Source organism: Frieseomelitta varia, unplaced genomic scaffold (genome assembly GCF_011392965.1).
Source record: "Frieseomelitta varia isolate USP_RPSP 00005682 unplaced genomic scaffold, Fvar_1.2 scaffold_503, whole genome shotgun sequence".
NCBI classification, from domain to species: Eukaryota; Metazoa; Arthropoda; class Insecta; order Hymenoptera; family Apidae; genus Frieseomelitta; species Frieseomelitta varia.
In genome coordinates this window covers 221,568-236,799 of record NW_025110261.1, presented here as the reverse complement: position 1 = coordinate 236,799, position 15,232 = coordinate 221,568, and the positions used below count along the sequence as shown (strand labels likewise).

The window sequence follows — 15,232 nt, the reverse complement described above, 5'->3', positions numbered from 1 at the left end:
ATTTATATCACAATACTACAAATAAATAATAACTCCGTAATTAATTTTAGTTGTTTATATAAAAATATCATCAATATAACAAAATATATAATTACTAATAATTTAATGAAGATTAAATAATGGGAGTTAAATAACGAATAAATAATCTCTACTATGGTTACAATATATATAAGTGTCTGTAAACATTTCCATGGTGATAATAAAATTACTAACAATTTTTAAATATTCTGTTGTTTATATTAAATACACATCTCGACGGAACGATTTAATGAACATAGATGTCGTTGATCTAAATTCTTCGAAGTAGAGGTCGCTACAGATATGAAATGAAAGACGCCATCGTGCGGTGAAAAGAAAAGGAACAAATGACGTGTCAAGTTTAAATTTATAAAAAAAAAAAAAAAAAACACGGACTTCAAAGTTCCGTCGCTGGAACGTCGAGAATTTCTTTTATCCCAAATTGCAACATTTTCTCAGTTTCAATAATATTTAAACGTAACCAAGGCAAAAACGAATGATAAGTTTCATTGCTTCTGAATAATTTCTATCCAGCGATGTCACACCGACGAAAGGTCAAAAGAAAGAGAAAGCGACGAATTATTGTACAGGGTATTCGGTCACTCGTTATGGTCCGCGCAACCAGTTGCCAGCGCAAGGGGTTAAAAGTCCTTTCCTCTCCCTCTCCCTCTCCCTTCCCCGCACTTGTCCAACGAAGTTCCTTATGCAAATATAACCATATTGTTTCGCGAAATGGCGAAAGATTATCCTCGATAGCGGCGTACAATGTTTAAGTGATGTAGCTGTTTATGAAGTGCCTTGCCAGATTTGCATATCGGTCGAGTGTGTGTGTGTGTGTGTGTGTGTGTGGATTACGCGTTTCTGCATCGCCTTTTGCATTCCTTGTGGCTTGCGCTCTTACCGTCTCGTGAATTTGCATCCCTTAAAAGTGAAGAGAGAGAGAGAGAGAGAGAGAGAGATTGTGTAAGTAGCAAGTACTTCGATGTGAGTAGTACTTGTTATTATTTTCGTGACTGTGTTGATAGGAAATCGTGTTTGTAGAGATACACGGGATGTTAATGTTGGTTCGCGATATGTTTTTGATGAAACATGGATGGTAATATTCGTGTGATATTATGTGCGAGATGTATCTCGTATGGAGGAACGTGTATTTGAGTCTCGTAACGGAAGCGAATGAAAATTTGTCAGTTTTATATTTGTAATTTGTGAATTGTAGGGCGTAGGAAGTAATTTTACTTCTTTTAGTTGGGACTATCGTACGGTAATAGATTTATCAAATATTATATAGTAACATTTAATTTAACAATTACTATTTCATATTTGATTTGTTAAGAAATAATAAGTAACATTTAATTTATTACGAATTCGATCGTTAAATATCTAAATCTCTGTCAATTCTAACCAAAAATATTACACTTCATGATAGAAATAAGTCTGACACTTTAAAATTAAATTAAATTTTTTCAGCATTCGCTTATGTATACATCTGCTAATGACAGACGTTTCATTTTCATTCTTCGCGATGCTCTACAGTGTGTTTCACGAATTTTCTAGAAATAACATTCCATTAAAGAATTCACGAATTGGGGAAATTATTTTTCATTGAAATATCCGACCGATAAAAGTGCCGAGAAATTATCTTCAATTCGTATTCACGAGCGTATAATGCGCAGTCGCACGGCGTGATTTTATCAAACAGCCACAAATCTACAGCATCATTGTGGCGCACAACAATATGGGGGGCCCCATTATATTGTCAACACTGGCATTAACTTCATCAAGTACCGATATATCTCAACACCTGTCTATTCAGTTCAACAGTAATTCGTAAGTTACGATGCATATTATTAAATTTGATCCTCCATTTACCGACGTAATTATGATTTAATATCCTGTACACACTTGCCAAGTTCCGAGATCTCCATTAATTAGCAATAAGAGGATTCAATTTATCATAAGAGTGTATATATAAGGAATTGTGGACGTGAGAGTGTATAGACAAACAAACACGTACGAATTAATTTAAATTTTGCAAATAAAATTCAATTATATAAGGAAATCATTTGAATTTAAATATTATCTACGTATAATAAGATTATAGACGTAAGAGGGCACAAATGTACGTAAAAAATAAATTTAAATTAGTTTGAATTACACATGTAAATAAAATTCAATTGTACGAGTGAATTATTTGTAACAAGTTTGGAAAAATCTGCGTTGAAAATAAGTGAAAAATATAGTTATAGCACACGTGTGTTATTATAAAATATAATTTTCTTGGAAATTCCTTCTTATGAAAAAATTTTGTTATATAACAAGTTGTTATTTATGTTCGCAATACACGAACGTGTGGAAAACACTGTAAAAAAGAAAAAAGAAAAGAAAAGAAAAAAGGAAAGACTTTTCTACATAGGAAGGGAGCTTAGTTTATCACCATAGTTTATCACTATAATCTCAACCCTTCCATAATTTTCCCCTAATCGCGGGTCTGTATATTTAGTGAGAGCTGTACGTTCGTTCCGTACCTTATCGTTTTCAACACATATATTTTCTGCCACATAACGCACATTTTATCTCCATTCATATTAAATACGAATCATTAGCAAATAATACGCAATTTTAATTAAAATATTAACAACAATGGAAAGTTAAAATGTGAAATTTATACGAAGGAAATGTATCAAAATGCATAATTTACAAAATCCAATTCAAGTTTCCAAAATCGTACTGTGTTAAATTTACAAAGTGCTCAAAGTTAAATCCATCACTTTGATTCCAACAAGCGTTGAGAAAAAAAATGAATTTGATAGAATTTGTAAGAAACTGACAGGAAAAACCGAAGAGGAACTTTTATAAGAAGGAGCGCCACAGTTTTTTAAAATAAATAAAATTTTAATACTAAAGGTTAAAGTGAATCTTCATTTTCTTTATAATTCTCGCTATAACGTGTTAATCATCACGCATTACTCGTAAAATATCATAATTTCGGGGATCGTAATTTTAAAAGGCTACATAATAACATAAGATTCTTACGATTAGCGTAAAGGCAGCATCTCACGATTAGAAACAGAATCAATTCACGTACTTTTCGCGAGACGTACGGCCACATCTCGAGTTATTCATCGGCGAAGTTCGACAACGGCGGTAAGAAATTTAAACGGTGAGCTTATCACGCCGCGGTTCGCTCCTTACAGTGTTTTCTCGTGACTTATGCGAGTGTATATCGGCCGGTGATCCAGCATTTTCGCGCCGAGTGTCAGTGAACCACGCTATCCACGGAAACTTTATGAAATATCGCCTGCTCCAACTTTCCCTCACTTATACCGCTACGGTTTTCAATATTAATGGTTTTTTTTTTTCGAAATTGATGGCCTACCACCCTCATTCTGTGATAATGAGAAAATCAAAATGTATTTATTTGTCCCTTAAATAGCGTTATTGGATAAAGGCTGTTTTAATTTTAAGTTGAATAATTAAAATTTACTTGAATTCTCTATTTATAAAAAATTATATTAAAAATATTATTACACTGAATGGTAGCGCGAATTAAATTCGGAATAGGCATCTTTCAAATTTTGATGATTCTTAAAATATTACATATAACTAAAATTATATGGAATATTTTGTTAGACAGATATTTCATTTTGTGTTTTATATTCTCCGTGACAGAGACTGATAGAGAAATTATACATATAATTTTACATTTACACTCACCTATTTTGGAGACGAAATGTTTACTAGAGAAACTTCCGCTGCCAATTGTATTTCAATCTGTAACAAAAATGAATCCACAATTTAACGACAAGAAATTATTTTATTTAAAGAACAAAGTAAAACACTGACGAGTAAATTTTATGATATTCAATTTCTAAATCCTTTAGCATATAATAATTCTGTAATGACAAATCTTAACTGTAGAAATTTGCATGTATGTGTATATCCACGATTCAATTGTAATATTCAGCTTGTATTTTATTATACGTATTAAGATTGATAAATTATTGCTATTAAAATTTGTAGTTCTAACATTAATAGAACAGAAACAAAATGAAAAATAATAGCTCATCTGACTACTCGGAGGAAAATTTCCAGGAATTGATTCTATAAGCAAATATAAATAAACGAAGTCAAATAATAATAAATGAATTAAAAAACTATGAAAATAATAATATAACAATATATAATAAGATACTGCATTAATATAATGGTGTGATATTATATTTCAGATAGTTAACCTTTCTAATTAACAAAATATAGCTAAACTGAAATTGCAGGAAATTCAATACTTCACTAAAACTAACGTATAATATAGTATTACACAAAACAAATTAATAATAATAATGCTAATTGTAACTGTGACAGTAATATATTTGAAACAGTAGCAATATAATATGATGAAGCGTATGTAATCATTCTAATTTACAAAACATATGAAATATAAAATATAAAATATAAAATACAAAATACAAAATACAAAATACAAAATACAAAATACAAAATACAAAATACAAAATATAAAATATAAAATATAAAATATAAAATATAAAATATAATAAAATATAAAATATAAAATAAATACAGATATTAAAATTCCCAGAGATTCACAAATGTAACGCTATAACAAAGTGTAACCAATTCTTTCTATAATTTTCTATAACCTAATTAACGAAATTTGAAAATTTCGCCAGATATTCGGAAATGCTTGGTTTTATTAAGCCCGTCAATCGAAGGCAATCCAAGGTGCTCGAAGAGAGAGAGAGAGAGAGAGAGAGAGATCGTTATCGAGAGGTGTCGCGCGAGCAAAGGACACTGGTACCTTAATCGCCGCTACAAAGTGCGGATTTCAATCGACAGAGAAGGTACGTATACACACCCACGCCGCTGCGCCGCACCTAATTGGTTCCGATCGATCCCGACCCTCGTACTAATTAGTAACGACGAGTTGTTAACGAGCTCTCACCGTCGTTTGGCTACAGAGGAACATCAGACGCGGGCCGGGGCCGGAGAAAAGCGACGAGGGAAAAGAAGGAAATGCGCGCTCGGCTCTTGGACGGAAGCGAGTGTCGCCTCGGGCGAGAAGAAGATTCCGCGGAACGATTCGCGTGGCTGGAACAAGCGTCTCTTCTTCTCCTTTCTTTTTTTCTTCTCTCCCCTCCTCCCACTTTTTACTCCTTTCATCCGCTCTGTGATGCAAGCGGAGAGGAAAGTTCAGAGGAAAATTTTGGGAGAAATTACGAATGATTTGTAATTTCTTTTTTCTAATATACCGTTCGTTTTCTTACTCTTTTGTAAGAAGAGTTTCTTGACAGATTTATCTTTCTCGTACTACGTGGTACAGTTGTTTTGCACAAAAATCTCCTTTGATTCGATTTTTCCTGTAATTTGGCAAACAGCGATTCACGACTTCTAATTTTATTTTGTAGAGTGAAAAGAATGGAAGAAAATTTTTTTAAAATTTTTTGTAAAAATTTTACTTTCGTTTTGCGTTTTTATTTTCGCGTAGACAAAGGAAAATTTTTAAATGAATTTGTCGGGATAGACAGGGTGATTCGTACTTTTTTTTTCTTTGTTTGAATGTTTGGAATTTTCTGTGGAAATTTCTCTTTTTCTCTTCTTTTATTTCTATATAAGTGAAAAGACAGATTTGTTCGCAATTTTCTGCAAGTCAAATCTTCCGCAAAAAATTTTCCTTCGTCCTCTATCTAGCATTTGTGCATAAGTGAGAGAAAACAGAAAAATTGTAAAAGGAAAATCTGCAATTTTCCTTACTTACTTAATTTTAATACCTATCTGTAATTTTTTATTTCTTTTATTCTTTGCATCTTACTCTCAATTCTTCTTCTTAAATAATACTACACATTTTGTGAGATTCTAAGAAATTAACAAAACATCAAAAATTCAATTTCTTTTCTCGATTTAATAATAAATCAAATTTCCGATTTATTACTACTACAAAACTTGAATCGCCTACCAGCTATTGCACTCACTCGCCCCTTTAAATATCCATCGCAACAACATTGTCGTATCTTGAATAAAAGATGAGGTGTTGATGTCTTGAAAGGTGCTCGTTATCCAACCATTTCTACCTTAATATCTTTACATAAAGAAGGGTGATAGAAATCGATATATGCAGGAAAAAAAGCGTACGTCAATCAAAGTAAGGAGGTAATTTTTACAGATTTTTCACTGTGCAGATTTTTCACACGCAAAAGAAAAAAATATATATATTTTTAGTTCAAGAAAGTCGAGCTTTCTCGAACCATTCGGTGCTTTAATGCTCCACCAAAGTATGACTCACGACTTGTCCAAGACTGCGTGACCGCGGTTGTACACACAATGAAGTACAATTTTTCACAAGAAATATAACACAAACGAGTGAATGCTGGAACGTATCTTACATATCTGACTTATTGCTTCAGGTTGCAGTAATGCATTCGTGAAGTATAGTTATTGTACGTTCTTCGTTGAATTTTCTTTCTTTAATATACAGTTGGTACAATTTGGGGCAGGCGATTAATTTTAAGATCACCGCTAAAGAAAAATTGAGATTTAATCGGACTTTCGCTAATAAAATATTCACATGTTGAATGCGTCGTGTGTTGTTGCATGAATTTCATAAGTTGTTGTATTCTGAAATGTGCGAGCAGTTTTGTAGTAATCAATAATATTGTAAATCGACATTGCAATGATTTTTATAATTTCTTTTCTTTTCTCACATTTCATCTAACTTTACTTTATTCCTGTGAGATCAGATTCTTGTGAGATTTGACTCTTATTGGAATTTTAGAAAATTTAGAAATTTAGAATTATACATAATACTAAACATTTATGAAATATCTAAATTCAGAAATTATATTACTTCGTGTGTCTCAACAATTTTTGTTAATTGACTAACTAAAAGAAAAAATTTATTCTGAATGATTTCGATGGAAAAAAAAAGAAGATGAAGGAAAGCTTGTAACGAGAAAAGGCGGTCAATACGATCGCTGGCAATATAATTTCTATTAAGGTCGATGTCTTGCTGAACAATTACTACAATTAAGGCTATCTGGCACATAGATCGTAGCCTAACGTATTTTCGGATTTTAAGTTTCGATTAAAGGGGACACACGACAAAGTACACCAAGAAGTTTAAGTTTGTTTCATGTGCAAGTGTCTCAGGTCCTTAACGATAAAACCGGCCGACGTGGAAATTGTTTTACTACGAATTTGTTTTTTATAGATGTGAAAAAAATTGCTCCTTTGTACGAAGAAACGCTATTAAGATAATGTAACTCCATGGTGTATTATACCATGCACAATTGAGAATTTGCGACTGTAAAATGGTGAAATTAACGTATCATGGATATTAAGATCTCTGGAACAAGGATCACTCACGTTGAAATTATAACATTTTAAATTTTGTATGTAATAACGTGCTATAAAATATATAAAATTGTATTACATTAAATTATTATTATATTCATTTATGTCGTCGATATACTATATAATTGTCATTGTTACATTTTTATTTATTATTACACTGCCATAAAAATATATGCAATAAAAAGAAAATTGCCTGTTTCGTCAATCGTTGCTCTAACATTTCTCGACCTATCGCTAATTTAAAGGGCCGTGGCACAGATATTTGTTTCGTTAATTGCGAGCAAGTAATTACCAGTCAGCGACACACTTGCCAGGATAATTCGAGGGGACGCGTTGTCCGTTTAATGCTAGCAAATGGGATCAGCCGCTTCAATTATCCTGGCGACACGAGTCGAAAAAGCTTCGCTTGCTGCTCATTAACCGGGCCCGCAGAATTAATTATTCGATGAGACATAAACCGATTAACCGACGACAAGGGAGTAACTTAACGGATTTAACAATGTTCTTTTCAACTGGAACTGCTCGTAAAAAATGATCAATTTCGCGATAAATATTGGCGAAGAGTGAAACGAGACGAACGAGTGGCAAACGATTTACAAGTGAATAATAACATTTTTTGGTTTCCGGTTTAATTACATTAATTGAAGTCATCGAAGAGTAAACATTACATGGGTCTACGCTAATTGAGTGTAAATGTAATGAAACGAATACTAAAACGATATCAAGTTTCATACACACGTGTGTATAAAGTAATTGAAACAATTTCTTGAATGTGATTCAAAATTGCAAACATGGGAGCATCTTCTCAAATTGTGACGAATATATTTCAAATATAAAATGTTAATTCGCCCTCGAAGTTAAAATCAAATTAAATTAAATTAAAATTACTGTTGAATGCGAGAAGGGCTTCGGAACGAACTCAAGCTCGTTTTCATTAAAATGTTTCATTACATTTATTTCTACACGATATTTAATGTTCCTCAAATTTAAACGTTCTTCGTATCTTTGCCAATAAACAGAAAACAAGAAAGATCAAGTGCGTAGAAAAAGAATTATAAATTAAAAGTTTTTAATCTGCTCCTGTTTTTTTGTCCAATTTTTACTCTAGTAGATAATCTGTTATTAAACTGTCGCACAATTAGCGAGCAAGTAAATAAATATTCTATTTCAAATTAAATTAATTGGAATTTTATATTCTACATAAAGTATTTTATGTTAGAAGCAATAAAAGTCTCGAATTATTCTAAAATATTTCAGAATGTTTAACATTTTTATTTATTCTAACCAATGACTTGTTGTATCAAATTACCGAACAATTAAATAAACATTTCGAATTATATTTCCAGAAGTTGCAACTTTGTTGGTTATACAGAGTGAAAAATTTTGTGTCGGAAAACATTTCGTTGTGGTCTGAAAATATATTTTAATGTATCATAAATTCCACAAGAGAGAAAAAAACTTGGACTTTTGTCAGTCGAGTGTCTTCTTTTTGCATTTAACGCGTGCAATTAATGGGAGCACTTTAATTTCTTCGAGCGATAAACAAGCGATGCTCGATCGAAAACTTTCGCCAGCTATTTGGCTTCGTTGCCGCAGCACGTTCGTGATTTTCTTTTCTTTAAAAGCCACGAGCCTGACTTCGTAACCGCCGCCAATGCGCCGTTTAATACTTTTTTCTCCTTCTCTCTTTCGTCTGTTTCTTCGGCGGAAATAAACGGAACACGTAATAAGAAGCTTTTCCCGTGCAGCTTGCGGCTCACACGTCGCAGTTTTTCCGCGGTCGGTGGCCGCAGTTACACGGGGATTTTGGTAATTAGCCGGAACGATATTTCACTAACTGTTACTCGAGAGGAAAGTTTAATAACTGCAGCTTCGGTTCGAAATCACCGCGAACGGTTCTCCAAATCGTTTCAATTTTCAATAACACACCTACAGGGGATCTAAGTGGGGCCAAAAGTTTCTTTCCACTCATTTTTTATTTAATAAAACGTCGAAGTAAGAAAAACCTAATTTCATTAATTTTAAATTAAATTCAAGTTCAAACATGATTTTTGTTCATTACGTTTTAGAACGTTGTTCCTTTCAACTGTTGTAAAATTTGTAAAGAGTAATATTTGTAGAAACGTTTTCTCCCAGACACGGATTATAACGCTAGATTGTCTAATAAAAATTTTTGTATCTCCTTTGTATCGGTTCAGATATTCATGGCGTATTCATACATTGCGTCTAACGATCTTTGAAATCGTTGAAACTTTCAGCAACATTTGCGAATATCTTGAAATTTATCTGTTTAAAATTCATTCTCAGACTGAATTGTAAAGAAGAAAAAAAAGAAACACAAGTTTCCAATTAAAAAATGTATAATAACGTACAAATTACGAGAGTAATAAAATTTTAATATTTTGCACATTATGTGTATTCTGTATATACTTCAGTGTGACTCAATCATCGTCACTAATTGGTAATAAAAAAAAAAAAAAAAAAATGAAATTCTGTTTCAAACGACTCATTTATGAAAAAAAAAACGAATTATCCAATAACGATGCATTTTTTAAAAGGAGGCATAATCTTTGAAAATTTGAGAAGAAGAGCACGACTATAGATCGAAAGAGAATGACACGACAGAGACAACAGACTCTCGTTGATAATTAATTATTAACAAGTAATGCAAAGCGATACTATTGATTCCATGTAATAATAATTTCATCGGGAAAAAGAGCGCGAAAAATGACTGTCGGATTCAAAGAAATGGACATGACTGGGTCACATGATCGAGAGGAAGAGGTAACGGAGCAATGGATTCTGGTCGAATAGACGGACGACCGACAATTTCCCGTGGACGTTCGTCAGCCTCGAGAATAATTGCTGTCAAGTAAAAGGGGCGCGATGTTAAACTATATCTCGTCGAAACAACCGCAATTAAGGTCGAGCGACCCTCGAAACGGCCCTAATGGCTCGCATTACACCGTGTAGGTTACACGATCGTGTAAAACGTCACCGCGAGTTGCTGCACAATGACCTACATCGGATCCATAATTTTTTAAATGCCTCTTCGCTATTGATGTCTGTCGAGTTTCAGAATATACCGCGTTACCTGCCAATAATTTAATATGCAATAAGATTTTCGCACGAGAAGATTCAACGTTTAACGCGAAGAGAAATACGTTTGAAAATTCGAAATCGTGTAAGTATATTCAAAGAATGTTCATCTGTCAATTGAAATAACATTGTATTAGTAGTATTGGATCATGAAACTAATTGTAGATCTTATATCGATTACTAGGCTGCAGATGTTCGTTGCATTCTGTATTCTATAAGGGCTTGATCTTACAAAGAAGTAGATTGAAACTTTGCGCATGAACTCCTTTGAACCCTTTTTGCACAAGAAAATTCTGTTTCAATTTTATCAAGTTTGCGGATACTGAAAGAAGATTAGCTTATAAACCGCATAACTAATAAACTCTACTTTTCATAAATTTTAATAATAATTTTACATTATCCAGATATACAATTGGTATTCGTAACAAAATCTCAACAGAAGAAATTTTATTTAAATTCAGTGGTCGTAATGAGATAGGACAATTATTTGTAAATTCCTAATGTCCCTAATTATCATTTTTTTTATGAATCAAGGAGCTTCTAAATTCATTTAATCACTTAAACCTTCTTGTCGTTTTTTTTTTAAGTTTTTGTTCTCTCATACATTCTTTCAATTTTCTTTTAATTTCTGGTATCTCAAATTTTTGACACGATTTCATGATTTTTCATCCGTATACAATTTTATTAACGAAAAGAAATGCCCTGAATGAATTTCAACAGTGATATAATAATACGTACGTAAAATGTAACAGTAAATATATATATATCGTTCTGTCAACCATCGAATATTTCCGTTTATTCTAGAATTTCTCCTCAATCTTCAAACGTTTCCGATTCCCTTTTACGTGCAGGAGCATCCCTTTCCAAGTTCCTATTACGTGTCACTCTATACGTGCAATGAAGCACGATCATGCTCGTAGGAAACTTAATTTAACTGACAAGACACACACTAGGCACTGCACGAAGCTTCTTCGTAAAAGATACTTAAACGAAACTTTATATCTTATTGATAAAAACTACCTGTTGCATTTCACAGAAGTCGATAATTGCTCAACGAGAAATTTCTTTACATATTGATGTAAGACATGACTTGACATTATTGTTTCTTAAAGATCAATTCAATTTTGCCAGATTGATCGACTCCACGAAAGTAGTAGGCTTAATTTTCATTCATTTTATTTATATCATTGAAACAATTATACCGACTTGTGAAATAAGTTAATTATTATTCCACACAAAAGCCAAGAAGAATTTGTTATTCAATAGTGTCAAGTCCAATTGTTAAGGAAATTTATTTTTAAATATTAAAAGATATTTGAAACCGAAGTTTAAAATCCAAAATGTTTCAGTAAATGGAGTTAATTAATATTTTGCCTTACAAGCGACTTAATTTAAGTTAAATTTTCCATTGATCGATAAAAGTGATAGTATCTAAATAGTAGGAAATATATTTAACTTTTATGTGTACGATTCTTTAGACGTCTCTCACGATTGAGTGACTTATCAAACAGATTTATCGATACATCTGCAAAGGACAGCAGGAGAAGATTTCAAATCTGAACGATCAAGTTATTTCAACCTTAGGTAGAAAAGCGAGAAGATTTGGCAAGAGAATACTTTATTCCTATTTAAAAATGAGATGCTTGCTCTAAAGCAAGCGTCCATTTCCTCGAATTGAAGTAAACACGCTAAAGGTTCACCCTTCAGAATTAAAGAATTTTGTCAACCAAGATGGTCCTCGTTTCAATCGAGATAGCTTTATGTTATTAGTTTCCGAGAGATGGACGACCTTTTTTTAACATCGCTTTCAAAGAGAGATGTTTAATGGATTTTCAAGATGAAAATTTTAAGAAATTCCTTGGAAATTGAAAATGATATTCAATCTTTCATCGTTCGTTGAGGAAAGAATGAAACTCGTCTAATTTCGTCTTTCAAAGGGGCATAATCGCAGTCGACCTTGTAAAGAAATTGGAATTTGCAATTTAAAAACTTTCATTACCATAACGTAAATACCGGATATAAAAAAATAAAAAGTGTCGCAAGTGTGTGCAAAAATGTGATTTTCGACAATACTCGTACAAGTATGTAATTTTCAAAATTGGAAAAATAAATAATAATAATAATAATAATAGTAGTAATAAAATAAATAATATCGTATTTGCAAGTTGCCAATGTATTGACAATCGTATCGTAAAATACTTACATATGTAATTGAAAGATTTTATTATCTACTCCAAGTAGAGGAATATTAAAAATAAAATGATTCTCAATGGTGACCGTGCGATACATCCACGCGATCAAGATCGAAAAATGTATAATCTCTGTCCACATAATCGCACCCCAAAAGTTCTACATTCTGAACCGCAGTCAACCACGTTCTATGATATCACGAATTCACACCCACAGCGCGGCGAGCAATTAAAAGGGGACCCAGTCTCGTTTAACACGACACGTGTTACGCCAGTCGAGAGGAATGTCCATCGAGCATGGCAATGTCCTCGAGAGATGAGTCATCGGATCATTGGGATCTCTGCTTGGATCAGCCGGTTTATTAAACCGAAGAGAATAACCGAGGAAACCGTCACTCTGTTACACCCGGATCCGCCGAGTTATTAATATATTGGATTTTTTAAAATTTGAAATTCAAGTCAAGACTGACTTGTCATTCGAGTACGTTATTCCGTCAAAATGATTTTGTTTTCAAACCGTTTTTAATCAATTATGCAGGTGATAATTTATCGTAATTAAGCTGTGGATTTCTGTGTATTTATTGGAAATTTGAAAAATATATAAAAGTACATTGGAAAACTTTATCTGGATTCCATTTCTTCTGTCTTCTGCAAATTATTTATGTATTAATTATTTGTATTTATTATGTCAGTTATATTGTATTTGAATGGATATTTGCCCATTTAAATTCAATATGAAAATTAATTGAATGCGCTATTAAATTTATTTATTAGACGGTGATTCAGAGCTCGAAGCTTGCCAATATCAATTCGATCAGTGTTTCATTCGTTATTTTATTATAAAATGGTAAAAACGAACCATGAATGAACTGCGAGCGAAAATATCTTTTGTTACATGCTTAAGATGATTATCCAACCTGTATACCGATTTTACATTAAGTAAATATCTACAACGAATACATTTTCAATTTTTACCAAAATAGTCCCATTTTACAAGTGTTGATTCCAAAAGTTTCCAAACATACACGCATAATACGTTCGTAAAAAGCTGTCATAAACGTTCGAATATTTTCATGGTAGAGGGAAGAGTAGATTAAGGAAGATACAGATCTATAATTCTTCGTCAATCCGTTACTTAATAATTGAATTACTTTCTTAACGAGAAATCCCGCAGCAGTTATCAATCTCCAGTTATCCTCCCACTAACTAAGAATAATATTTCCATTCGCCAACTTCGTTCCCACCAGGGGAAATCGATCACCGAGAATTAAGAATGTATACTTCGTTCATTCAATTAGCGTAATTTCAAAGAATTTGATTACAGTTTCCACGTGTCGTTAATTGAGGAACAGTTACAGAGACGCCTGTTACCGAATTCGACGTCTCCGAACTTGCCGAAGTGAAACTTCTAATCCTTCGTCTTAAGTAAGCAACTAACTAACTTCTAATTAGTCTGGACAATTATCCCGTAGCGCTACGATGAATTTTGTTATTTTCTGTAATATCGCAAAATTGGATTTCCACCTTGTTTAAATTCTTTACTTTCGCTGTAGATTTTTACTTTTCACGACGTATTTATATTTATTAGAGTCTATTTATTATACTTAATATATATTATATTATATATAATATATTTTTGTTATATTTATATTTATTTATTATATTTAATAGAAATACTTATTATATCGAGGGGTGATTTGAATATTTGTAGGAATTTCTTAAATTAAAATATCGAAAGGACCAGAATTTGTATCGAATGAAAAATAGACTTTCTGCTGAAAGAGTTTCAAATAACTCGACTAATATTTAGACCTCGTTATCATTAAATTAACAAATTCGTTACTCGATTTTAATTCGACAATAACAACATTCACCAACAATTTAACAATTAATAAAATTTACAATTTACAACTATATTTTGCGCACAACGCACACGAAAAAATATATAAAATATCCAAACTAACAGCGCTTTCTACAACATGTACTACCTAAGACAATTTTCTACTGAAATTTTGCTTTGCACTTTTAAAAATATCAATTTCCACAAAAATCCTACAGAGCCATTTGTTAATGCTCCAAATCTATTTATCGATATACTTCTGGATAATTGTTTTTATATTACACGCGATATCCTCCCTCGCCTTATTAAATTTTCTCAACGTCTCTATCGTTTACTTCCTCTTCATCCTCCGTTCCGGTCCTTCATCCCACGCACGTTCCTTTACTGACTCGTCGCCAAAAGATCGTCCCAATAAGTCCTCGAAATGGTGTCACATTTCAAACTGGCAGCTACTAAGCAGAAGACTACGCGGAGACTTGCCAAACAAGCTTCTCGAGCAACGAAGGAAGTGTTAGACAAAATCGACGAAAGTTTCTCAACAAGCGAGACTTTCTGCGACCCTTTCCCTCCCCCCCCCCCCCTAACCGTCTTCACGGCGTGATCATTCGCGGATCTGACTGCAGGCAGGACAGATTGGGGCAATTCGTAAAATTTCAACTTTCAGCCAAGGCTCACGGAACGTCATTTTTGTTTCTTATTTTATCGATGATCGATACCCAAA

General features: G+C 32.7%; 1 protein-coding gene across 1 annotated transcript in view; it reads right to left on the bottom strand.

Annotated features, from left to right (window-relative positions):
• LOC122533192 (connectin-like) overlaps window positions 1–15,232 on the bottom strand; it is an 82,342-nt gene that overhangs the window by 45,755 nt on the left and 21,355 nt on the right. The window contains exon 2 of the mRNA XM_043662654.1: window positions 3,733–3,789. The gene's annotated coding sequence lies outside the window, so the exon portion shown is untranslated. The remainder of the gene's footprint in view (window positions 1–3,732; window positions 3,790–15,232) is intronic.